At 39.1% G+C, this 26,921-nt stretch overlaps 1 protein-coding gene and 1 long non-coding RNA gene across 12 annotated transcripts in view; one reads left to right on the forward strand and one right to left on the reverse strand.

Moving 5' to 3' along the window:
• LOC144586569 (uncharacterized) overlaps nt 1–9,113 on the reverse strand; it is a 12,105-nt gene extending 2,992 nt beyond the window's left edge. Inside the window, exon 1 of the long non-coding RNA XR_013541457.1 lies at nt 1–9,113. This exon is cut by the window's left edge and continues 2,323 nt beyond it. This is a non-coding gene — a long non-coding RNA (uncharacterized LOC144586569).
• The window catches only part of BNC2 (basonuclin zinc finger protein 2), a 651,492-nt gene that overhangs the window by 234,164 nt on the left and 390,407 nt on the right, over nt 1–26,921 (forward strand). The window lies entirely within an intron of this gene.

Here is a 26,921-nt window from a genome sequence, read left to right on the forward strand (position 1 = left end):
ACTAATGAAGAGAAGTTTTACTTTATATTCAAAAGTAGTAATAGTTAATACAGTAGATAATTATATTGCAAGCAAAAGTTTTACTTGGTTTAATAACATCTTTAGTGAGACACTGAGGATAGCCTTAAATTGTTCTAAGGGATTAAAACACGTGTAAGAAAGCATTATTTGACCCAGACAATAAAATATTTGCTTCAGTTTGAGTTAAATGGTAATTCTAACTTCAAGTGGATTTGTGGTGAAAGGTCGGTAAAAAAAAAAGCTGTTTGGAGTCCAGTATAGTTCATTTAAAGTATTTTTAGAGGGCATTAGGTATTTTCAGAGGGCATTGTAGAAAAATAGTTGTAAAAATATCACAGATAATGCATTTTTTAAAAAAAATGCATGCATTAATCCACATATTTCTATTTACTTATTGTGAATCCTGGTACAAGGTGTATCCGCAAATCACTGCTTCTGATAAACAATGAAAGGTTTTGCTTTAGAGTAGAGTAAAAATTATTCCTTAAAGAAAATATTTAAAATATGAGATTTCTGTGTGTTCTGTTCATGTGTTCCTTGGAGAAACCAAATACAGAATGTTTGTGGATCCTTATTTCTGTGTACAGAAATAATTGCTGATAAGAACATAAATCTAAACATTTTAGGGAGAGTTCTACTCTGGGTCACTTTGATCAGTGACAGATCGAGAATGACCAGAAACCTTTGGCTTCTGTTCCCTACCCATCTGGTTATAGACAGTCTAGGCTGTTTGTATTGCATGCAGAGGCATACAGAGGGGGAGGGAGAGAATGTCCCACTCTAGTTTAGAAGGACTTATTTAAGACTAAAAAAGAAATCCTATTTTTGATTGATTAAATAAAAATAGAAAGCTTCTCTGATTTTTCTGCTTTCATAGATGTTTTGTGCATTTGTCAGAATCAGGAATGTCACTTACGTTCATCCAGTTTAGCTTAAGGGCTGTGATGTTCTCAAATACTTTTAAGCAATGAGGCCATAACAGCAAAATAGGAATAACATACAGTGACACAAAATGCCAGACCTGAGCAAAAGCTTGCAAGCGTCTCCTGTTTGAAAGGTAAAGAAAAGCTTGTTCTTAAAAGTCTCTCTTCAGTCAGTTAAAAGGGTAATGTCATTTAATGCAGTCGTTTAAGATTCACCCAGCAATGTGAAAGGATTAGCAACAATTTCATATTCTTGCTTTATTTAAGTTTCTGCAAATATTATAGTACTGACAGTTTTCCTATTGTACATTAGATCCTCCTATTAGCACAGCATCTTTACTTATCACTAGAGAAATCATTTCCTAGATAGGTGAGGAGTAAGCCAAAGAAACTAAAAATCAGGTCATAGACTTCTTCGGTATGGATGCAGCCATCCGTCAGAGGGACTGGGAGGGGGGCTATTGCCGTATTCAGAGGGGGAATATAAATGCTTTTTAATTTTGTTCAAATACATTTGTACCTCTTCAAGGAAGTGTTTAGATGGCATAAAAATGTGAACTATGAACCTACAATGTGTAGTAGAAATGGTTTTGTTTAAAAAAAATCAAGTGTACAGTGTATCATTATAATTATGCCAGTGTCCAGCTGGCCCTTTAGCAAGCAAAAATTATACTCCATTTATTGAACGGGGGTTAGAATCAGATATGTGGTCACAGCTAACTACAGTTAAAGGGAGTGAAGGGTTTTATTTAACTGTTCTAAGTTTTGTTAGGACATAAAATGTTATTTTCTTTAATATCCTCTGAGAAGCATAAGTGTTTAAATGTTTCAAAAAATAAAATAATTTGCTGTAAATGAAAACACATTATACACTTGCGACACATGTTTACTGTCGAAATCTCTTTTGTAAGGTACATCTTAACAAGTGGAGCCCACAGCCAAGAGCTGAGCAGTGCCTTTTGTATTGCTAATGTCTTTTTTAAAGCATGTGTGTTTGTGCATGTACACACACACACACACACACACACACACACACAACCGCACGTATAATGCTGATGTTCATTTTGCCAGGCTGTTGCTTTTGTTCAAAGTATCCCTTATTTGATGGTAAAATATAGATTATCTTTATTCACAAAAAATGCATGCAGGGTTTTAGAAGTTTGTGGATGATGAAAAGTTATTGCAAGTCATTGAGCAACAGTTTTTATATGCTCATCCTTGAAGTAAAGTTAATGCCTGTTCAGATGACTTTAAAAATCCATGAATTATACTCTCCATCAAAATAATAAATGAATAAAATGGCTATTAATAATTTCTGCATTAATTTGGATGTGATGTCACATCTGCAGAATTATCATTTTCTCATGCATTGGAATTATGTGTGTGTGTCAGTTTATATATATAGCTGTGAATATATATATGTATGTTGCAGAGAAGGCTCCTATTCGAATATATCATTAGCAAGTAAGTCCACTGATGTATTTGGGATTTACCTGCAAAAAATTGTTAGCACAGGGTGTGTAAATCATGCATTACACACATGTAGATGTAATGTCATATCTCCTTAGTCTTCACTTAATTATTTGCATGCATGCAACTGGATCTCATCAGAAAAATAAAGCATGTAGGTATGCATTCTTTACAGACATACCTCTTTATCTATGGTGTCTGTCTATGCAATAGACGCTCTGTTTCAACATACCATTTTGGAATCCTACTGATTCATTTAAACTTGCAAATAATGGATCTGAAGATTTGAATGAGATCATTATATGTGTATGTACTTATTATGTGTATGTCCTTATTATATGTGTCCCTCAGCCCCTTGCTTATGTATTTCTAAGCATATTTTTTTTATTTTTATTTTTGATTTTGTGTTTGTGTGAGAGAGGGGGGAGGGAGAGAGATGCACACAATGACATTGTTTTAGGCATGTGTGTAAGCAAAATGAGTTTATTTTCCTGCAGTTACTTTATGTGATCCCCCCCCCCCCATTTAACTTAAAGCCTCTTGTTACTTTGGAAGTATATGAACCACACAGGCATCTGCTTTGATGACGTAACGGAGTCCTTCACTGGTGAATATGAAAATCAATGTGGTTACGTAATGCAAATTGTAGTTACTAGTTTTAAAATGGTTAATTTTGCTCGGCAGTGAGTCTCATTCAGATTAACACTGTTAACTCACAGCAACATTCTGAGATGTAACAGCAGCAGTATTGCTTCAAGGATAACTTGCCTTGACTTTTAACCCTAACTAATTAGATGCTGAATAAAGCATCTCTGAAATGTTGGGGCAAAAGTGAGTTGGTGACAGCTGAGGCAAGATTGCAAAAACTATGGTGATAGTGAAAGAATTCTCATTCACCAGGTCATTGTGACACTGTAAGTGATTGCAAAGGAACACTCTGTTTACTGATACAGAGCTGGTACATCATAAGTTACAAACAAAAAACAGCTTCATTGAATCTTCTCCCTTTCACCAGTAATATTCAGTGTCTGTACCAAGATTTTCTTTGTGGCTCTGACTTTCATTAATATGGATCATAGATTTTCGCAGCTAAGATTTTGAGAACTCAGGATTCCAAATGCACCCCAGGGGTCTAAAAAACCCACAACAATTATCACAGGGGGATTAAAATATAACGTTTTCAAATGTTTTCCCCCTTTCATTTGAATTCCAGTGGGGAAATGATAAATTAGGTAATTAATCTAGAATGCTAAATTTTTATTAACCAGTTCACAAATCCTGAAAATTGGTGGATGCTCAAGAACAGGGCAGTAGAGTTCTCCTAAACTGCCTTAGTGGGAAGTGAGACCCATCGTGATTAATTATGATTTTCTATGATCATATGATTGACAGATGCTATTTTAGCCTAATGGTAGGAAGAAATATAATTTGAAGGTGCAAAAAAAGTATTTTCAACAAGAATATCACAGAAAAAGGCCCCTTCTTGGAGGCTACGGAGCTTCAAAATTGCTTTATTCTGTTGCTGCTACTTATGCTACGAGAAATTGGATATCTCTTCTCTTTTCCATGGTGCCACATTTCAAAACAAGGACCAAAACACGGTATATTAGATTTTGTATTCCATTGCAGAACCCGAAAACAAGGAAAACAGCCCCTGATCTTTATTTACAGTGGGAAAAATAGCCAACTGATAAAATGGGTATGTTTGCTTTAATTTCAGATAAAAATCTATGCCCACAAGAAAGTAATTATTAGCCGTGGCGTTTTCTTTCTGTGACAAAGCAATGCCACTTCAGAAGTTGCAGGCTAGAATATGTTTATATCTTTGTGTCCTGTCAGTGTATAGTAGAATGTATGTAGGTGTTCAGCATTTGTGTCCCCCCCCCCATTTTGATGTGCCTACCTGTGATTGGTATTCCAACATTAATCCAGGAAATGAGCTACGAAATGCGTATTTTGAAATATGTGTTTTTTAATTTGCAGAATCAATGTACCAGTAGAATTTATGCTACATATTCTGGTAGAGTTTTGTATTTATTTAATCTTTATTGTATTCCCTTCATTTACATAGATTTGATCTTTATTTTGTATAATAATTAAAAATATAACAACTTATGGAAAACACAGCAATGTTTTTCCAGTGTTTCAAGCAAAAAGAGAACAAACTACTGGCATTGGTTTTATTTCAAACCCTGACATAAAAATAAAACAGAATGCTTTTTGTATGTTGCACTCATGTGTGCATGTATGCGCACATGCCAAGTGTAAGCCTGTTTGAATTTGTTTCAGCAGCATGTGTTTCTATGCAGTGCAATCCAGAAGAACGTAAAAGGAAGGGACAGCATAATGCTTCTTAGTTACTTGTTAAGAACCTTCACTGAACTCATTGGGTGTTACTTTTGTGTAAACATTCAAGTGATAAGGTGAAGTCTTAACAGAAATTGATGGAACTCAGACACAGTTTTCTACTTTAGTCTGGTAGAATTGCTGATGTGGAACAGAAGTAAAATGTATATTCTGGGTAGTACAGATTTAAAGACAGATAAAATGCATCATTTTGTATTTTATATTTCAATACTTGTATCTAAACACTTGTAACGAGGCACTCTGTTTCAGGGTGCATGTTTTCTATGTCCTCTAGCAAGAAGCTATTTCTTAAGAATCCAGACATCCTCCTATTCCATGTCTACTTCATATGCAACATGAGGGTGGACTATGCCAGATGAAAAGGCCTGGTCATTTTTGTCAATTGCAGTGTTATTTTTAAGCCAACAAGCATGAAATATGAATGCTGTCCCTTCCTTTTATATTACCTTATTTACTCAACAAACAATTGCATGCCTTAAATTTATTGTATTTCAGATTGTAATTTCTAAGCTCCACTTCCAGTGTTTAAAACATTGGAATTAAAACGCCAGAGCCCACATTTGCCCTTTCAGTAATATAAGGTGTTTTTTTTCAAATCAGAAAATTCATAGCAGTTTCATTATTTCTGAAGTGGTAACAGATAAAATGGAATCCCTTGTTTTGTTACCTTTCTTCAATCAGGTGAAGATCCAGAGAAGGAAATTTGAAGTGGTAGTTAAAATGGCGATGTGATGTTAATCATGGAAAATTTACATTGGTCTTTGGTTATTTGTACAGCTGCTTAAGCATTGACAAAAAGAAATGCATTATTCTGTCTTGTGAGCATGCCTGTAAGAGAAGACAGAACAAGGAAAAAAGAGACCCGGGTACCTTGGCTTATTATAGTAGAGTACTGAAATGTTGCAGAATCCAGTCTTTTAGGGTATGTAAGGATGAAGTGCTATATGTGTGTTTTCCCAGTATTGCTGTTTTCTTTCTGGACTTTTCTGACCAGATTTTCAACAAGAAATTTCAAGTGACAAAATTATAATAAACAAAAAATTAAAGTCTGTATTCATGCACAGATTCATTAACAAAGGACATACCAAATTAGCTATCATTTATTGAATACTGTAATGTTAAAAAGTAAACCACTTATGAATAAAATATCTCACAACAATAAATCTTGGAGAAAGTGGCAATTTTTAAAAATTTGTCTTGGAATTTTAAAAAGATGTTTTATACTGAAATAGCCATGTGAAATTCCATGGATTTTTAGTGTAAGAGTTAAGCACGTGTTTAATGCTTTCCTGATGAAATCAATGAGACTTACATCCCAATCATATGCATATTTACTTGTAAGCAAGTCCCACTCTGTTCTGTTCTGTGAAAGTTTTGTCCTAGCATGTGTGATTTAATTTTCTTGCAGATTAGATTTAAGTCATAGAACATTAATATAAATAAATAAACATTCTGAATTTGTCAGCTTTATTAAGATAGGTTTTAGTGGCTTTTTGTTCCTGAGACAATTGGTCTAACACTTTTTCCAGGAACATCTGAACTAGTTGTCTGGAGGGGGAAGATATCATACGCTAATGAAGACTACACATGGAAAAAAAATAATTACTTCCAGCTGGCTTTATGCAATAGCAGAACTAATATTGAGAAGCTTAATTACTATGGATTTAATTATATTATTTTTGCATTCAAAATAACTATTATAATTCTGATTTTAAAATCTGGTTGTAAATATTTCTAAATGCAAAAAAGTTATATATATCTGGTATAAAAATCTGGTATGAAAATGGAAATCTGTACTGATACTTCCATCCTTTCTGAATACCCTACAGCACTTGACATTGCCAGCCTGCCTCCTGCAGCTGGTGGCATATGACTGTCATTTTGCAGGCAGGATATATGCAGAGATTTTACACAATGGAGGCATTCATGAAAGCATTCCTCATCTGGGACTCCTGCAAACCCTCATTTTATTGACCCTGTCAGGATTTAACTGGTATGCTGTCAGGTTATGTGTTGCTTTATCTATATTAGTTTTTTTTCCCTTTTAAATTAGAATTCTCCAAGACATTGTGGAGGGGAGAGTAAGGAGAAGAAATACCTTTATCACTTAGGTCCCTCATTTTATACAGAGAGATTTAAATAGCATCACTTCCCATTACATGTGAATCTGTTTGGGTGCAGGAACTGAAACAATATTGAATATTTTGAACAGATTTGAGCACTGAAAATGTAATCCAGGTTCTTTTACCCTGAGTGGCTAAACTTCAGTTTGCTTTAGTATATTCCAGATGGCACTCATAGCTTTTGTGTTGACTTTACTTGTTACACAGCCAGAGTTAAGGATTGTTAAGTCACATTGATTTTTGTGGGGAAATGAAGTTTAATTCAATTGGAACAAATGTGAGATATAGGCTGCATTTTGTACCTTCTGTTCTTCCTAACATTTGTGTTGTAACATTTTCCAACCTGGTGGCCTCCAGATGTGTGAGGACTACAACTACCGTACTGCCCAGCGAGCATGCACAAGGGCCATGCTGATTATGACTGATAGAAGCTGTAGTTCAGTACTTATATAGGGTGCCAAGTTGGGGAAAGCTGATTTAGATGAGCACAGGGAGCGATGTGATACTATCACACTCTGTCACCATCTGTATCAGTTATGGAAGTCAGTGTTCTGTGCATTGTGATGTTTATCTTGATATTATAAGGGAGAGATTGGAAGTGATATAGCATGACAGCAGTTCCATGTGTCTTGTAGTATCTAGATAAGCTCTTAATACACACTTAGATCTATTCTGTTGCAATCCCCTAAGTCTCTTCATTTAGGTTCTAGTTATGCTTTAAGCTTGAAATCACTCACAGCTGATGGGTAAGTTCCACTGAAGTCAAAAGTGCTAATATTCAAACCAGCTTGCAAAAGATTGCAGTCACCATTCTAAATACTAATTGGGCAAAGTGACACCTTATTCACCTGCAAGGATGCTTGAAAAGAGTGTGCATAGCAAAAGCAAGGAAACAAACAATAACAAGGTATTATTTTCAATGGATTTTGCTTCATAAACTGAAAAGTACATTGAGGTGTTCATAAATCGAGGTACCACTTAGAAGTATGTCACACACTCTCACCGTAAATCTGCATGGAGTTGCAGATAAATAAATTTTAATCTGGGGCTGAAATCCTGTACACATTTACCTGAGAATAGTTCTTTACACAGTGGAAGTGGAAGTTTCCTCTGAAGAAGCAGATGTTGGTTATGACACTGTGAATTGAGTGGGCAGTGACATTGTGTGTGTGTGTGTGTGTGTGTGCGTGTGTGTGTGTGTGTGTGCGTGCGTGCGTGCGTGCGCGCGCACGCGCGCACGCTCAACCCACCACATTTTCTCCACCAATTCAATGTTGAATGCATTGTTCTTCTTAGATAATAATTTCCTCTGTATCTGTCTAATATCTCCAGTGTCATCAAATTTATTCTCTGTTAAAAACTATACATTTTCAAGCAGGCTTTTAAGCAGTGCAGGGGGTCTCAGGAATACAGTATTTATTAAATATAGAAGTTCTAAAATATTTTAAAAGTTGTTTTTAATCTTGGTTTTAATATTGGTAATTTTTTAAATTACATACATTTTCTATTGTGTTTTAAAACTGTTGGTCACTGTTTAGGTTTACCGGTAATTGTTGTGAGCTGCTTTGGGTCCCCTATGAGGAAAAAGGCAGTATATTGAATGAATGAATGAATGAATGGATGGATAATTTGGTACAATTGCATCAAGGTATATTTGATCTGCCCTAGATATTCCTCTAATCATTGATTTGTTTTGGAGTTCAGGTCCATGTTTAAATGTTTTATCCTATATGACCCCTTATTTTCTGAAGGGCTAAATTGTTTGAATTTATAGTAATTAAAAGGGGCATCTGTTGTGATGGCTCTGGTAACAAATGCTTTGACAATTACCCCCACACTGATGTTTCTGCACATTAAACTTGCTTAATGGAAGCTGATGGAAATGGGCAGAATACAGGAACTGATAGATATTATAAAACACATCTCTGAAAATATGAGTGGCATTTAGACTAGGATGGGGGCATCCCACCTGAAATTTCAGGGAGTGCTCTGTCCCCTGGTCATGAACTCTACATGTCTGAAGGTCGATTTGAATAGGTGGATTATAATCTGTAAAATTTTATGTTCAACTAAAGGCTTTTCAAGGTGGTGCTTCCTTTCCCCTGCCCCATTTTTCACTTGGTTCCATAAGAGTATGGAGTTTGACAGGATTAACGTCCAGATAAATCCTCTTATCTCTTGTAAAAAAAAAATGCACTTTTTTAAAAAAAAAGTAGGTTAGCCCCTGTGACAAACCCAGACCTACTGGGATCTATCACACAGTTACTAAGCTGCCACCAACCATTCCCTATAATAAGTCACACAGACCAGGGATGGATTTTTAAACAACAAAAAGAATAAAGTTTATTTTAAATACACACAGGGAAAAATAAGCAATCAGGTGAATAAAATAAAGTAACGTGGCTTATTTTCACACACACCAGCATACAGTTTGGTTCACCTAGAACCTTTAACTTAAAGCACAGACCCTGAACCCATCAGTTCTGGCTACCCAACAGACCCCTGAACCTATCAGGGTGGTACTCTGACCCACAGTAGTACCCTGTCAGACACACAGACTCCCACAACAGCTTCTTCTTCCCAGCTGCTGCTTCGTCCCAACCCAGTGTCTCACAGTTTGTCTCAGCATCTCCTCTTCACCACACAGGCATCACATATTTATACAGTACAGCCCCTCCTCCTGATGTCCCGCCTTCCACTCCCCATAGGATGGAACTTTCCCTCCAAACCCATGACAGACAGGTAACATCAGTGCTGTTATGTAACACCTCCCCTCTTTATAAGTTGTTTTGTAGGGGGAAAGCTAAAAGTGCTTTTCACCAAAAAACAACCTGTATAAAATACACAACAACAGTAATACATACCAAATAATACTTACATCCAACGTTAACCATAGCAAATAGGCATTTCAAACATTTACCATATGCATTACATCAATTTTACCTTTATTAATACAAACCAATTTAAAACCAGGTACATTTTAACTTTTTGTCTTCATTATATACATATAGTCCATGTTCTTTCGCCATCTTCAGTCTTCAGGTCTTCTTGATAAGGCGTCAGCAACACAGTTCACTGACCCTCTGACCACCTTCACTTCAAAGTCATAGTCCTGTAAGTTTAAAGCCCACCTCATAAGTTTGCTATTGTGGGTTTTCATCGTCTTTAACCATTGCAATGGTGAATGGTCAGTACACAGAACAAAATGTCTTCCCCAGATGTAAGGCTTGGCCTTCTGGATCGCGTAGACTATGGCCAAACACTCCTTCTCCACGGTTGCCAAATGTCTCTCACCTTTTTGAAGTTTCCTACTCAGGTAGGACACCGGATGTTGGTCACCATTCTCATCCTCCTGGCACAGAACTGCTCCTACCCCGCTGTTAGACGCGTCGGTGTAGATGATAAACTCCCGGTCGAAGTCTGGAGCACGCAGGACAGGATAGTTGATTAACGCCTCCTTCAACCTCTGGAACGCCGCCTCACAGTCGCTGGTCCACGGGATGCGGTCATCAGCCTTCTTCCTCGTCAGATCGGTCAGCGGAGCCGCAATCTCGCTAAACCTCGGGATGAACTTTCTGTAGTAGCCCACCAACCCAAGAAATGATTTGACTTTTTTCTTGGTGTTGGGTCTAGGCCAATCTCGAACAGCTTCTATTTTGGCCTCCAGGGGTTTTATCATTCCTCCCCCTACCATGTGACCTAAGTATTTTATTTCTGGGCTACCCAGCTGACACTTGCTGGCCTTTACTGTTAGCCCTGCTGCACTTAACCTCTGCAGCACTAACTCCAGGTGTATCAGGTGATCTTCCCAGGTATTACTGAAGATCCCTATGTCATCAATGTAGGCCACTGTAAAGTCACTGAGCCCTGCCAAGGTCTGGTCCATCAGCCTTTGGAATGTGGCTGGTGCATTTCTGAGACCAAAGCTCAGGACTCGAAACTCATAGAGACCAAAAGGGCTGCAAAAGGCAGTTTTTTCTTGATCCCTGGGATCAATTCTTAATTGCCAATATCCCTTTACCAGGTCCAATGATGAGATGAACCGACAACCCCCTATGGTTTCAATCAGGTTGTCTAGCCTGGGCATTGGGTAGGCATCAGGAGTGGTTACACGGTTTAATTTCCTGTAATCGACACAAAACCTAATGCTCCCATCAGGCTTGTCCACAAGGACTATTGGAGAGGACCAAGGGCTAGAAGAGGGGACGATTATGTTCTCCCTCAGCATCTCGTCCAGCTCCTTCCGCACCTTGTCCCTATAGGGTCCCGTTACTCGGTATGGGGATACTGCCTGCGGGGGTGCATCCCCTGTGTGGATCCGATGCATCACTCCCTTCACTATCCCCGGCTTGTTGGAAAACACCTGTTGATATTTGCTAAGCAGCATTTTTAGTTCTTGCTGCTGGTCTTGGGTGAGTGCAGGACTGATCTTTACCTCCTCTGGGTTGTATTTTACTTCCCCTCTACCCTCCCAGAAGGGTAATTCAGCTTCCTCACTCTCAGCTGCTTTTATAGCAAATAGAACCCTCTGTTCCCCTCTGTAGTAGGGTTTTAGGGCATTCACATGAACCACCCTCCTTGCTTGGTTCTCCTCCTGCTCTATTAGGTAGTTCAGATCTGACATCTTGGAAATGACCCTATATGGTCCTGCCCATTTGAGCTGCAGCTTATTCTCTCTGCAGGGCCTAAGCCAAAGCACTTCCTCCCCTGGGTCAAAGTGCCTCTCTCTAGCTTTGCGGTCATACCATGTTTTCTGTTTGACCTTCTGAGCTTGCAGGTTTTCTGCTGCCAGCTCTAGATTTCTCCTTAGGTCATTCATCAAGGTGTCTATGTATGTCACTACGTCTTGTGGGTCATCCTGGGTGATCTGCTCCCAATTTTGTTTGATCAAATCAAGGGGCTCTTTCACCCCTAAGTGTGCAGCAACCATGTCAGAGTGCCCCCTTTGTAAGATCATGGGGCGATACTTTTCAGGCACCACCAGCTGACTTCTGATCCCATCTCCCCCTTTTGAGATATTCCTCAGGGTTTCTCTATATAAAATCCCCTTTTTCTCCAGAAATCTCACTGGGGTTTCAGGTGTTAGTTGCGCGTCAGTCACCTGTTCAAAACACTTTTGGAGAGTGGCGTCTGCCTTCTGCTCCTGTCCAAATCTGCTGTCTGTGGTTAAGGTTTCCACCACAGCTTCTGAACTCCCCTCTGCCTCCGTCTTTGGCTCATCATCACCCCCCTGAACTGTCCCTGTGGTGGCTTGTGAGCGTGTAATCACTAGCACCCGTTTCACATGTTCAGCCAGGTCATTTCCCACGAGCACGGCTGCTGGCAGAGTCGATGAAATCGCTAGCCGCCAATCTCCCCTCCAGCCTTGAAAGTTGACAGGTACCTCTGCTACTGGCAGAGAGATTACCTGCCCCTCAATACCTGCTACCTTTATGCTCTCATTTGGGATTATAAACTCCCGGGGAATGATATCGGGATGGCACAGGGTTACCTGGGAACAAGTGTCCCGCAGCCCCCTATACTGACGGTCAAGTATTCCTACGTCCACCCCGGCCGTCTCAAACAACTGAGAATCTGTTTTTATCAGCAAGCAGCGCTTTACCTCCACAAGAGGACCATTTTCCTCAGCCTGCTCAGCAGAGGTAGCTGTTTCAGACTGAGTAGTCATGGCAACAGGCTCCCTCAGTGACACTGAGCTTTGCTCTTGCTGGACACAGAACACAGCTTTTGGCTTGGTCCCACTAGAATTCTGAGGCACCATTCCTTTTAGCTGCTTCAATTTCTCACACTCTGAGATCAGATGACCCTTTCCCTGACAGAAATAGCATTTTCTGGTGTATTTTGATTCTCTCTCCTCTTGTTTGGGTTTTCCCTCCAAATTCTGAGGGCTTGGTTTCATGCCTGAGGGCTTCCCTTCACCATGGGCCCCTCCCCCTTGCTGGCTTTTCCCTGGTCCCTGAGAGTACTTGCTGTAGGTTTCTTTGGGTTTACCTACAGATTTCCCCTCACCCAAGGGCTTTCTTATTTGGGAGACAAAATCCGCGATTTCTGCGGCTGCTGCCACAGATTTCGGTTTCCTTTCCCTCACCTGGAATTTCAATTCCCCATGCAGAACTGAATAGAACTGTTCCAGGGCTATCAAGTCTTTAAGCTGTTCATAGGTCTCTGTTCCCTCCTGCGACAGCCATTTCTCAAGCAGCCTCACCAATTGGGCCCCCACTTGGGTAAAAGTCTGTTCTGGCTTCTTGGTGAGGGACCTGAACCTTTGTCTCAGCTGCTCTGCATTTATCCCATGTCTTGCAAACACCAGTTTTTTAAACTCTGCGAAATCTTTCATCCGTTCCTCAGGCATCTCGGCATAAACCTCAGCCAGGCTACCACTGATTAAAGACCGCATGATGGTCATCTTCTCAGTTTCCCTCACTGAGAAGTCCACAAACGCTCTTTCCACTAAGGAAAAGAACACCTCGGGACAATCTCCCTTGTGGTACACAGGGAATTTCTTCAGGTCAGCCTTAGACAGTTGGCCCCCCTCAGAATCCCTATTATTATTATTGTTCTGGTTCATCAGTTCCAATCTCTTTAATTCAAACGCCATTCTCTCTCTCTCTAATTCAAATTGCCGCTGTTTCTCTCTTTCCCTTTCCTCCATTTCCCTCACCCTCAGTTCATGCTGTTGGGCTATGAGTATTTTTCTGAGTTCTGGGTCTTGCTCTCCTGTGCTGTCACCTTGCACTGAGCCAAATTCATCCTCAGAACCTTGGTCAATCTGGGGGTCTTTCACTTCACTCATGTCTGCTATCTTGCTTCGAGTCAAGGGCATAATCCCCCCTCAGAACAGGCGGCTTTAAAAAGTCAAGCCTCAAAATAAAACGACCACTTTTTTCCTTCTTGCCTCAGAACCAGCTCTCCCTAGAGATTGCTGCTGTTCTTCAGCACTACTTGCAACAGTATCGAGTCAGAGCCTACCCCCCTCTGCTGGGCCTCTCAGCTGGCAAGCTAGCTCGCTGTTGCTACGCAGTTTTGCCTCAGCGTTTTCCCGCCAAAATCAGGCTGCCTCAGAGCACCTTAATCTAAGTCTCCCCAGTTGGCACGTTCTTCTACTAGTGCACCTCCCCGTGAGGTACACCTAGAAGATTACCTACGCGCCTCAGACTGTCCCTGACTGGACCCCCCTTGCTCTGGGCACACCTGCCAAGGCTTTGCTGGACCACTGGACAACTGGACCAGTCGTATCCCACACGCTGGACACCAATCAATGTGACAAACCCAGACCTACTGGGATCTATCACACAGTTACTAAGCTGCCACCAACCATTCCCTATAATAAGTCACACAGACCAGGGATGGATTTTTAAACAACAAAAAGAATAAAGTTTATTTTAAATACACACAGGGAAAAATAAGCAATCAGGTGAATAAAATAAAGTAACGTGGCTTATTTTCACACACACCAGCATACAGTTTGGTTCACCTAGAACCTTTAACTTAAAGCACAGACCCTGAACCCATCAGTTCTGGCTACCCAACAGACCCCTGAACCTATCAGGGTGGTACTCTGACCCACAGTAGTACCCTGTCAGACACACAGACTCCCACAACAGCTTCTTCTTCCCAGCTGCTGCTTCGTCCCAACCCAGTGTCTCACAGTTTGTCTCAGCATCTCCTCTTCACCACACAGGCATCACATATTTATACAGTACAGCCCCTCCTCCTGATGTCCCGCCTTCCACTCCCCATAGGATGGAACTTTCCCTCCAAACCCATGACAGACAGGTAACATCAGTGCTGTTATGTAACAGCCCCTACTAGAGTTTTTGTGTTGGGTTTTATGGGGTGGGTGGAGACAGGACTGCAAATGTGAATTTCACTTCAGAAGTATGATAGCGCTGAACTGCACCCCACAGAAGGAGATATATAAATTCTCCTCTTAGGAAAGACAAAAGGGAATAGAAAGTCACCCCAAAAAACCACCAAGCTGAGCGAGATAAGCCTTATGTTTTTTGTGTGGCAGGCAGGTAATGTCAGTGCAAATCTCAGTTCTTTTACCTGAACAAGTGCTTGGTCTGATAAACCGTAAAATCTGTTAGTCTTAAAGATGCTGCAAGACTTGCTGTTAATTTTGTTGTGGTTTGGATACATCTGCGTTTTCTCCTTTTGTTCCTGTTATTACCATCCTTGTCAGCCACTACTGCAGAATTTAGTAATGTTTGGATATTATGGTTTGATCCTAATAATCTATAGCAAAATAATGTTTATTAATTCACAACTAAAGAAGAAACCTATGTAAAATGTTTCATTTGGATACAATTAGAAACTTTCACTTATTTTGTTCCCACCGGTTGAAATTATGAAAGCTTTGTGCATTTGTGGGGATGTGGATTTATACTTTTGCCCAAAAATAAGAGGAGCTTTTTGGGCGAAGTAAGGTTTGGGTTGTTGTTTTGTTTTGTTTTTTGGAGGTTTTTGCTTATGCTATTCTTGAACCAAAAAGTCACTGGTCTTTTCACTTACATGCAAGTGAAAAATCTCTCAGTGGTTGAATCTTGCATTTTTTCTAACATTGTGTCTTGATGTGCAAAACACCTTTTCTCATTAAGTGCAATAAAATTTGCAAATACTGTATGTGTTACATCTTTATTAGAGAAGAGAAATATGGTACAGGTAGATGTCATGTGGTATCTGATATATATATATATGGTCTTTTCTGTGGCACTGTTTTGATGATGGGGAGAAGCTGTAGCAAAACGGGAGGTTGTTTCGTTCATTAAAAAGTGTTACAATTTCTAGCTGCAAACTCAGATTTGCAGTATAGGCATGTCAGTAAGTATTACTGTGAAATCTATTTCATTCACCAGTGGCACCAGGCTAAAAGTTTGACCTTGTCTCAAACATAAATAACACTTCTAGGTGGCCTTTAAAAAAAAAAAGATTTCAGTGGAATTTGCTTGAGGTGAAGTCCAGTTCACTTATCCAAATCCCACATTGTGTTTTTTCATGCATTTTTGTATGGCATGAAGACAGAGATGGTCACAATGAATCTTGTGACTACAGCACTTAAGCAGTTAAGAAATTGCTACCATCTTTCTCAATGTGAGGGGTGTGCACAGTGTAGTCCATGGGCCACATATGGTCCTCTAGGACATTTTTACAGCTCTCTGGGCAATTCCATAGCTCTCCTCAAAGAAGTAAGTGTGGAAGTGAACAGAGAAAAAAAGCTCAAAGCTGGAAGTTTCTGCTCCTGGGCTGGATTTGTCCCCCAAGACTCCTTCAGTGCAAAAACAAAACAGAGGTTCTCTTTGATTGGGTTTTGACTGTTTTTTTAATTACCGTTTTCAGTCATTTTGGAATACAGCTTGGGGTGAGAGTTGGGTTGTTGAATTGAATGGCCAAGCCCTCAGATCTTCCCCACTTTTGGGCTGTGTAATATCCAGCTCACGGTAATCCACACTGTCATGGAGTATCTGTGTCAGATTGCATGTTTGTAGTGATCTTGATGTGTGAAGTCAGGGAATTCAACTGTGTCTCTGAAAAATTATACAAGCCACCTACACCACTGCTACTGGTTTTAAAATAGATTTGTTATGACTTTCTCTAGTGTCTCATCAACATTTATTTATTTAAAACATTTTAGCCCATCTTTCTCCTTAAAAGGACCCAAGGTAGATGAGTTACATCCTAAAATCGATAAATGTTTTGTACAATAGAGGTTTTTTTTAATTTAACACAACTGCTAGATCTGTAATACTGTCCAAAGGAATTTGCAGTTAAAGCCATAATGAACAGAAGTATTACTGACTGGTGCCAATTATGGATTGTGGCATGGAAGAATGTAGCAGCCAGTAATGAGTAAAAATGGGGATGACAACAGACTTGAAGGAAAACTAAGTACAGTATGTACATGTGCATGTACATTCACACAGAGGCATTCTCACTCTCCTCAAACTCTCACTCACACAAACAAACACACACACATTCAGAGGCCTCTCTCTCATACACACACATACACACAGAGAAGAGCAAGTTATCTCACATAGACAGTGCTTCACCACTGCAACATTCATACACTCCATAATACATTCATACACTCTCGCGTTCATTTTCTTTCTGCTGCCCTGTCTCCATATTCGTACAGAATATGATGAGGCTGACAGGTCAGAAGGAAGAGCACAGGCAAGGCCTTTATCTTCCACCTCTGGCAGGCAGAAATGTGCTGACTAGGCTCAGGTGGGGCAGTGCTCCATGTGTTGTAATGGACCAGCCTGTACTGAACAGACTTTTGAGATGTCCAGAAGAATATGGACTGTGTAACTCGTATCTTCAGTGGGCAACTCTCATTTAGGACCAGTTCCTAAACCCATCTTTGGCATGGTGGCAGGAGCTGCCCATACTAAACTGTAGTTGCTGGCTTCACACAGGATCATGGGATAGATGTAAGCTTTTCAAAAAGTTCTGCATAAAAATCAGCAACCTTTTTCTTGTGCTGCCCTGTGCATCACAGCACTCTTAAATTGCAGTTGGGCTAAGCAAACATGGTCATTCTGGAAACAATTTTGCAACAGGCCCTTCATTAATGCAGAATTAAGTTTATGGTGTTTTACATCTTAAAATTGTAGGAGAGTTACATAGAAACAATCTGTTCATAATTGAATTCTGTAGGCTAATCAAAATGTAAGCATTTCTCAGCCAAATAGGTAATTCATTAGTTTGGTGTTACGTAAAGGCTGTAGTCCTGCTGAGTTTTCAGAAGATCTCTAAAAATATATGTACCAGTAATAAGGAAAAGTGTATGTAAGGGTAGTGTTTGGCATGTCTAGCAAGGGTTGTGGTGTGGGGAAAATCAGACAATTCCAAATTCTCATTGGGACATCATCAGTATATTTGGTTTAAAAATTGGGGAGGGGGTTATCTAGAGAAAAAGCCAACAATTAGCAATTTGTTTTACAACTCATTGAAGTATTTCAGATCAAGTGATTGGTGTTGCTTGTAACTAAGCATCCACAAAGTGTGTCAGGATGCCCCTGATATGCTTTGGAGAGAGTTAAATGTCAACACAGCTGCAGCTTACACTTTTTGAACCCTGTCATCTGGAAGTTAGATAAAATATCTTGAATTTGGGCAAGAAGATGGGAAGAAGGGCTGAGGAAATACTATTTGAGAAGCTGTTAGTCTTGCAACATAGCATTTGTACTCTTTTTCATGTTTATCTTCTCTGAAAATGCTGAAATGTAAGCTATTGAAGCTCTGGGTGGGTGGCATAGATGTTCACAATGCCTTTTGAAAAGAAACAGAATGAACATTTTATTTAGAGTGTACAAATGGCTGAAAGAACTTAATGCAGCAATATAAAATGAAAAGCATTTTTAAAAACATCACTTTCCATTCTATATAACTTTGGAGTTTTTTGAGTCAGATGCTTCCAGGTTGACACATTTCACACCGGATGGAATGGCTGTGGCATTTGGCAGATCCTTAATGTTCCACTGAACCTCTTCCCTTTTTTATAAACTTCAAAAGTGTGCTCATCTTCTAAAAATTATCAAGTTAAAACATGTAACTTTGCTGTTCCTTGCTTGCCTTTAATTAAAAAAACTATTCTTAATGGCCTGTTTTACTGTAAGCAATTGTAAAATAAGTTTCCCAGTAGTGCTTCTTACCGGCTACTGCTGTCATCTTAAGATCTCATCTACTAGCCTTGCTAGTGGAAAAAATCAGTTCAAGAATTAGGAGGTTGAATTAACAGGTAGAGGCTGTGTAGAAATACCCTGCCCCAAATAAGGTTTAATCCTTTCGCAAAATACAGAATTTTATTTTACAGGTACATTTGAGTCACACTGTTGCAGTTTTTTCCTATACTATCTGCTTGCGCTCTCTCTCTCTCTCTCTCTCTCTGTATATGTGTGTGTGTGTGTGTGTGTGTGTGTGTGTGTGTGTGTGTGTGTGTGTGTGTGTGTGTGTGTGTGTGTGTGTGTGTGTGTGTGTGTGTGTGTGCGCGCCATCAAGTAGGAACCTATCTATAGTGATCCAAATAGGGCTTTCAAGGTAAGTGAGATATTTAAGGAGTGGTTCAACTCCCTCAGCAATTTTCCATGGCCAAGCAAGGATTCGACCCCTGTTTTCCAGAGTCCTAGTCCATCACACTTTTCCAAACCGCGGACTGGTTGGGGTGGCGTGGGGTCCATGAGCAGGGGTGGGTTGCACTCGTGTGCATGCATGCATGGGTGGGGCACACTTTTGGGTGGGCGGGGCGCGCTCACACACATGCGCAGATGGCAGGTTATGCTCATGGGTTGGGTGGGGTGCGCTGATGCTCATGTGTGGATGGGCAGGGCACCCGTTCTGGTGGCTGGGGCGTGCGAGGGGATCTCTCTCTCCGGGGCCGGGGCCTGCCAAGGCCACAGACCAGCACCGGGCTGCGGACTGGGGGTTGGGTACCTCTGCCATAGACCACAGTGGGAATCCCTTTATAAATGAGACCAACTGTAGCTTCATAATGTAGTCCTTGTAATGCTGTGTCTTTTACACAAGGGAGCAAAAATCATATTGACTGGAATCCTTTATGTCAAGGTGTAACATAATGTAGATTTCATCTTCTGTTGTAAATGTGTATTCAGCCCCAACAACAAACACAGTGCAAGTCAATAGTGCAACTGGCTGTGCTGTTTCCATTTCTACTGATTGCACAGTGTGCCAAAATGGAAGTGCTTTGTGGATGACATTTCCATTTTCACATGATTGTATCTGTTGTGGATTTAAGGTCAAGTTACACTGGTGTAACTACTCAACAGGTTTCTGGCTAATGTCTTTTTATGCTTGTGTAAAAAACATCACATGAGTCTTGGCAGCAAAATGCTTCTCATTAACAAGGCACTGATTTTATTCCTGAGCACATGCCTTATAATGAATTGGGTGCATATTCAGGAACACAGCCAGCACATCATTCGTAACTCATAATATGCTGCCAGAACTTACGCAGTTCTCCTCACGCAAACACGGATCAGCAATAGGGTTCTAAACAGTAATTCTTTACAGTACTGATTCATTTGGTTGTTCCTCTAGCCATGAACTCCAAATCGCAATCTTTATGCTCTTTCTTTGTTCATGTCAGAAGTACCACAGTACAATACTGTATATCAGATAATTTTTAATATCGGAAAACATCAAAAGCAATTGGAGCAACTAACATTGGATCTTACATAGTGCTTGTTGACAGGCATGATTTTTTCTGCTCTTCTCAGCACTTGCAAAAGACTTGTTGATGCAAACAACAACAAGAACCCACTTATTTACTTGCTTCTGCCAACTAAAGTTTGTAATCCTGTAATCCATTAAGTGTGTTTCAAGTACCCCACTTCTCAGTGTGACTGGGTGTTAGACGCTCTTGGGTTCCATCCATATTAAGAAATCAGAGGTTCTTTATTTTCGGATTATAATCCAGGCATTCATTGCTGTTTGGAGATCACAAAATCCTTTGCAAGAGGTTTCCTCTGCAATATATTCTATTAAAGGCTTACTTTTCTAAGAGGCTAAAAAAAGACTTCAACCAGGCCTTGTGTTGGTTAGTGACTTTTATCCTAAGACTGCTGTGGAGGTCAAGGAAAACATTAACTTATATGATCAGTATAAAAATTGTGTGCTTGAGGACAGTGTGTTTTGTCTTCTAATGACACATTGGGAACTGCAGCTTTAAATTGAAAATGGAAGAACAAGTTCACTAGATCTGACAAAAGTAGTGCGCTTTTGCTTTTGCAATAGGAATACAGGCACCTTGGTTCCTCATCTCCAGAATTTGCATACTGTTTAAAAGTTTGTGATGTTGAAAAAATCTGCCCAAACATTGAGGTAGTGAGTCAGTTGGGTAGACTGTGTAAATAAAATCATATATTAAGTGAAATGCATGCATTAGATAAAATATGTAATGAATGTGCACATTTGGAAGAACACCCAAAAATGTGTACACATTTCTGTACAGGAGTGTATCAGTTCTTGCAGCCCAATGCAAAATAGAGATAGAACGAAGTGCAGGTGAGATAAATAAACATGACCAAATCAAAAGAGACAATTATCCATGCCTGCTTTAAGTTGACAGAAATAAATTGTTTTTGTTTTGTTATTAGAATTAACTGTGTAAACAGATACGTACTATCCCATATTCCATCTCTTTAAGATTTTGAACTGTTGCATACATTGAAAAAATGTTTGTGGATTTAACAGTTCACTGGTAGAATGAACAGCAGTTTTATGTTTTAAAAGACTCAGATGACTTGCATTTTAACAGTCTTTTCTGACTTCTTTCCACCTGTTAAACTGATGACAAATGTGAGCAATCTTATTTTGAAGTACTTTGCACACAAAATGTCTCTGCTACCGGCAGGTAACAGAAACACTTTGCTATTAAAAGGACAGATTTTAAACTACATAGAGAATCCTAACAGGACTGCTGTAAATTCTGCTAAAAAGCAGTACTCACTAAAGAAACTATACATTTATATGTACTCACAAGAAGGATGGATAACCTGAATGACTTACCAGTTTTTATTCAGTTTAATTTTTCCATTCATTCATTCTTTTTTTTTTTTTTTTTTGCTATGTAACTATTTAATGTCACATTTAATACAACTTCATACGGTCAGATTTAGATCTCTAGGCATGAGTGACAGAGGGTCTAACTGTTTACTAAGTATTTTAGACAAAACAAAATTTTCCTGAAGCAGCTTTACTCATGCTATTAATGTGATTCTTAGTAGTTTTTATTGGTCTTTCAAATTTCTCCTCCCTCTGCTCTCTCTCTCTCTCTCTCTCTGGCTCCATTAAACAGAGGGAAAGGTGAGGTAATAACAATTAAGAGGCTTTATATATGCTGTGAATCTGGGTAGATGTGTGTGTCCATATATGTGTGTACACATACACACTGCAATTTTGAGAGGTTAATAAGTTGAATGTTCAACTTTCATTTTGTATCAAATAGAAAATACCTTTATTTTATCATATTATTTTTTAAAAATTAAGAGCTGATCAGATTATTATTTTTAGAAAATCTTCTTTCATCCTTTTCAACACATGCAGACACACAAGGTGGGAGGGATGCTTTGTATTAAATGGGTACAATTGTGTGAGATAAGATGCTATGATTATTTTGGTATTGCATGTATTTTTATACTTAAGAGAAACTCTCTCACACACACACACATTCATAATGGAACTTCGCAAACACAGCATTTTATCCCATATCTGATTTTGGCTTATTCTATGCTGAATAGTTCAAATAATATGGGGTAGATTTCATAGTCTCTCTCTCTCTCTCTGTGTGTGTGTGTTTGTGCTGATTTAGATGCATGTGTGCACTTCCAAAAATGACCAGTTTTCGGATTTTTTGGATTGTATCTTTGCCTATGTATATATAGTGCCAAATTTAGGCAATCCAAGTAACTTTGAGCTGTTGCAGAAGGGTGTATTGGAGATACGCCAGTTTCTGTCCAACCCCCCCCTCCGCAGAGTTGGTGCACAAATGCCTTTCCCCCCCCCAGATTTTTATTTATGTGCTTTGGAGCAATGTGTTCATTTCAAGGCCATAGGACCTAGAGTCATAAAAAGTGTCCTTAGTGCTACTGTGAACAAGATACTCAGTATCTGGTTAGTTACACACCTGCTGCCATTAAATTCAGGGGTATAGATTCTGGAGCACTTTGGCACATGTGAAGTAATTGGTGTAGGCATTTGGTGTTGCATGCCAGGCATTTGACTTACCAAATTCCTATGTATACTGAGTTCTTCTTGCAACAGTTTGTCATTGCAATGTATGCCAGTGGAGTTACATTGGCATCAATAATAAGCAATACGATTCCCACCATCGAAATACAAACAATCAATGTTGCTCAAAATAGTTATACACATGAGGGGGGAGATACATGAATCTGTCTACTGTGTATTTTTCATATTTTTGGAAATGTGTGTTTTTATTTAAATAAGTCCAACTCTTTACTAGCTTTTATCACTTTAAAATGGTATATAAATACTAAGTATTTTTAACTGTTCTACAAGCACACATAGCACTACAAACATTAAATTTCTTTTTAACAGAGGCAAATTCCTCTTTATTTAGGGCAATAGACTGCATTGCCCTAAATAAAGAGGAATTTACATCTGTTAAAAAGAAATTTAATGTTTGTAGAGCTGTGTATGTTTGTAGAACAGTTAAAAATACTTGGTATTTATATACCACTTTAAAGTGATAAAAGAGAAAGAAAGGATTGGAAGTTAGCTTGACCTCACAGCAGCCGAAATGAGCTGCTTCTATTGATTCCTAAGGCAACCCTCAGCACATAAACACACATGCACAAATACACACACTTACAAATGCCACAGGAAAACAATGTTTGTAAGAAAGACGTCCTTAACATAGGCATTTAAACTATATATGTGTTTTACCGATCACTCTCTCCATGCCTGTTTCCAATGACATTTCTTCATCGTATTCACTCTTTGTTTTTGTTTTTTGTTTTGGCCACACAGCTGTCATTTGTGCAGCAAAATGACTGGGGGGGGGCAGGCAGGAGAAGGAAAGAGCCCTGCTAAAATCGTGTCACGTAGCACTAATTCATCTGCTCTCATTAGAGTGAGCGAGGGACAGCAGTGATGGCCAAGAGCTGCGCTCCACACATGACACGCGAACAGTTTGGGGAATAGAAAATTGCTTTCTCAGGAAGCCCAGCCAATTAAGGACTTGACCATATTGAATGTCAAGTGTTAATTTAGGTTTTTCTTCATTTTCCCAGTAGTAATGCAGGTCCTGTGATGAGCAAATACATGTCAAGTAAAAGTTGATTGCATGAAGGACCCAGGTATTATATGTCACTGACAAGTCACAAATGTACTCTAGTCTTTTAACCCCTTAGGTGAGTCTGGGCTGTGTGTGGGGAGGAGGGAAGGGGGATTAACTGTACTATAATGATAAGAATAGATAGCTTACATTAAGTGGAAGACAGGGTGGTGGGCAGGAATAATAATTTGTGTAAGAGGCCAGTACAGTATTCTTATAGGCAGTGTAAATATGGCACCTATATTTTGGGATGACGTTTTTGTTTTTTTAAGATCACAAGAGATTTTAGTGACTTATAGTATTTTGCACGTCTGTATTAAGTACTATAGTCTGTCTGTACACTGTAAAAATTTAAGACTGACCTTTGTCAGGAAGTATAAATTTCCTATATTATCCCACACCTTTAAAAACAGCAAAGTAACATCTGTTTACTATGACATAATCTTTGTTGTTTCAAAATGTACTTTTATTTCATTATATATGTTTCCTTAAGATCACAACCTAAACAAAACAGGGTACTTCTCCTCCCCCCGGGAAAAAAATCTCCTAGCCCGTCTCATTTATTAGCATGATTTGTAAAATTTTGTCAAAGGCCACCTCCCCACCCTGGTTTAGACTTTTGTGTGGTACCTGCCTGCAATGAAAATGGAGTCTGTTTCAGTTGTTCCTGAAGAGGGTTTGTCTTTTCTACTTTTCTCTAGATTGGGGATACTTTAGAAATCATCTACAGCATCTAATTTCCATTCATCAGCATATTATTTACATATGAATGTTGTGAAAATAAGAGAGTATCTGTTTCTGTTTCAAGTGCATAATTGATGTGCTCACAATAATATCTCCACAATGGTCGGTCTAGGCATTTGCTGCATGGTGCTCTGTGAATACAGTCAAGTGGGGTGGACAAGCCAAAGATCATTGGGGAAACTATTGGCACCTTTTGATTTCATTTTAAAACAACGGTGTCTCATGTCTGTGTTTTGAGACAGCAAACCCTTAGCACTTCCTCTCTATTGATCAACAAAAAATAAAAATAAATTAAAAATCCCAGTATTGAATAAAGTAAGAATCTATACAGGATTTTGATATTGTTTTTCTATCTTTTTAAGCTTACACAAATATATTTTGCTCTCAGAAGTATTTTAGAGCATTAGTGTTCAAAGAATTTTTTCCCCTTAAGATTTTTATTCTGCTAAAACTGTTCAGAATAAAAAAAAAATATATTGCAGGGTATTTTTTTCAGTGCATCAATTTTATTCTGGATAGGTTTTATTGCTCGGTATAGTTTTGTTGTACTAGATCATATAACATGAATGGAATGGTCAAGGAAAAGGTGGAAGAAAACAAACTCTAAAGACAAGCTGATCCCATTTCCAAGAATGAAGGAATCATTTAGGGATAAGATCACTTAGGGTGTTGCTTTTTCTCCTAACCATATTTATGCCCTCTAACCTTATCAAATGAAATCAGAAGGTCAAAAATAAATGAGCCCTGTTCTTATTCAAAGTGTCTTCATAACTTGAAATGTCTTACTGTGAATCAAATTCCAAACTGATATAGATTTCCCTTATTGAATTCAAGGTTTGTTTATGTGAAGTATTCCCACTCCCACTATCCACATTTATTTAAAATTTAAAGATGACCATTTGGAAACTGTGCCAGGATTTAATTGCAATTAGCTATTTTAGGCTGATGGCTTCCTTTTATTGAATGTCTTTCATGAAAACAGAGTGTTTTCCTGTTTATCAGGATATGCAAATCTATTTTTTTGACATTTCATACAGTTTTTGAGGATTTCTTTGTACAATTCCAACATTCCAAATCTAAAACTTTCTAATATATGGAACAACAGATTTCATTAGAGCCCAAAATTTAGCAGCTTTACCTCAGTTGAGTTTTGTTAGAAGATTTCATAACATTTCCTTAGTTGTAGATGGTACATTTGATTGCTGATGCAAGATTTTCCTCTGCGTACAATGCCACTTTTGACTGATGGTACCTAATGCAATCAGCCACTGCCAAGGAACAGACCTTCCTTCGGCTCTTCTTCTTTTTCGAATTCTCTAACTATCCCTCCCCGCTGAACAGGACACACACACACCACAGCTTCACTTCCCAGTGCTTAAGCAGAAGATGTCTCCAGTTGCAAGTGCTTTTGATAAATTTAAGAAGTCAAATAGCTGACACAGATGGATAATCCAAGTGTATAGGGTGAAGAGTAATAAATTAACACATTATTCCCTCTTAATGTGAAATACTTGAGAATGCATTTTCTCAGTCCCCTGACATCTACCCAGTGAGGGCTCGCATTGTACTTTTCAAGTGGCATTGATTTGTTAAACCGCTGAATTAGCATCTTAGGCCAGCTGCCTGTTCCAGTGTTGTGGAGTTGGGCTCATTCTTTCTGTGCCTTTCTCTAGTTTCTTTCCTGCTGCTTTGGCCACACACAGGATTTCAGCATGCTTACCCCAGCTTTCGCCTCTGTTTCCTTCCTTTTGCTCCTGAAGGAGGTTCTGTTCTCCCCCTGTGCAGGACTGAGCCAAGGAACACAGCCCCTGTTACATGAAGCCTATCGTACATGACCAGAGCATATGCCTTAGCGTAATTTTGTTTGGTTGGACGTAGAAGAAATGAGGGAGTTACTCTGTGCTCATGTGCAGCTGTGCTTTGTCTTTTCTCTTTCTTTTGCAATTTGCCAAAGCCATTTCTGTACTCTGGCTAGGGGGAGAAGAGGGAAAGGGATTCAAGAGCAGAATGAATGCATGTGTAAGTCAGCAAAGACGTGAGCAGTGGGAGACATCTGAGGGTTGAATTTCAAAGCGGCTAGCTCTTAATGTGAGGCTAATAATCCTTGTATGTACAAGGTCCAAGAATACTTTGGACTTGCGTCTTGTAATGAAATGTGCTGTTTAGTCACAGACTTTGCACACTGTTGTGACAAGAGTTTTCTTTTTTCTCTTTTTAAAGATACAGTAACTACAAATGTCTTCACTTTGCTCCTTCAGATTCAAATATTTTCACAGCAGTTTAATTTGTTATCTCACTCATGGTGGATTCTGACAGATCGTGATTCGTTACCCTAATTGACTAAATTACATTACCAATATATATGTATTCCTCTAATGAGGATTATGCACATGAAATGAACATTACATTTCATTTAAAGCTTTTAATAGAAGGCTAAGGATTATGCACATGAAA

The sequence above is a fragment of the Pogona vitticeps genome, chromosome 2 (genome assembly GCF_051106095.1).
Source record: "Pogona vitticeps strain Pit_001003342236 chromosome 2, PviZW2.1, whole genome shotgun sequence".
In the NCBI taxonomy this organism is placed as follows: Eukaryota; Metazoa; Chordata; class Lepidosauria; order Squamata; family Agamidae; genus Pogona; species Pogona vitticeps.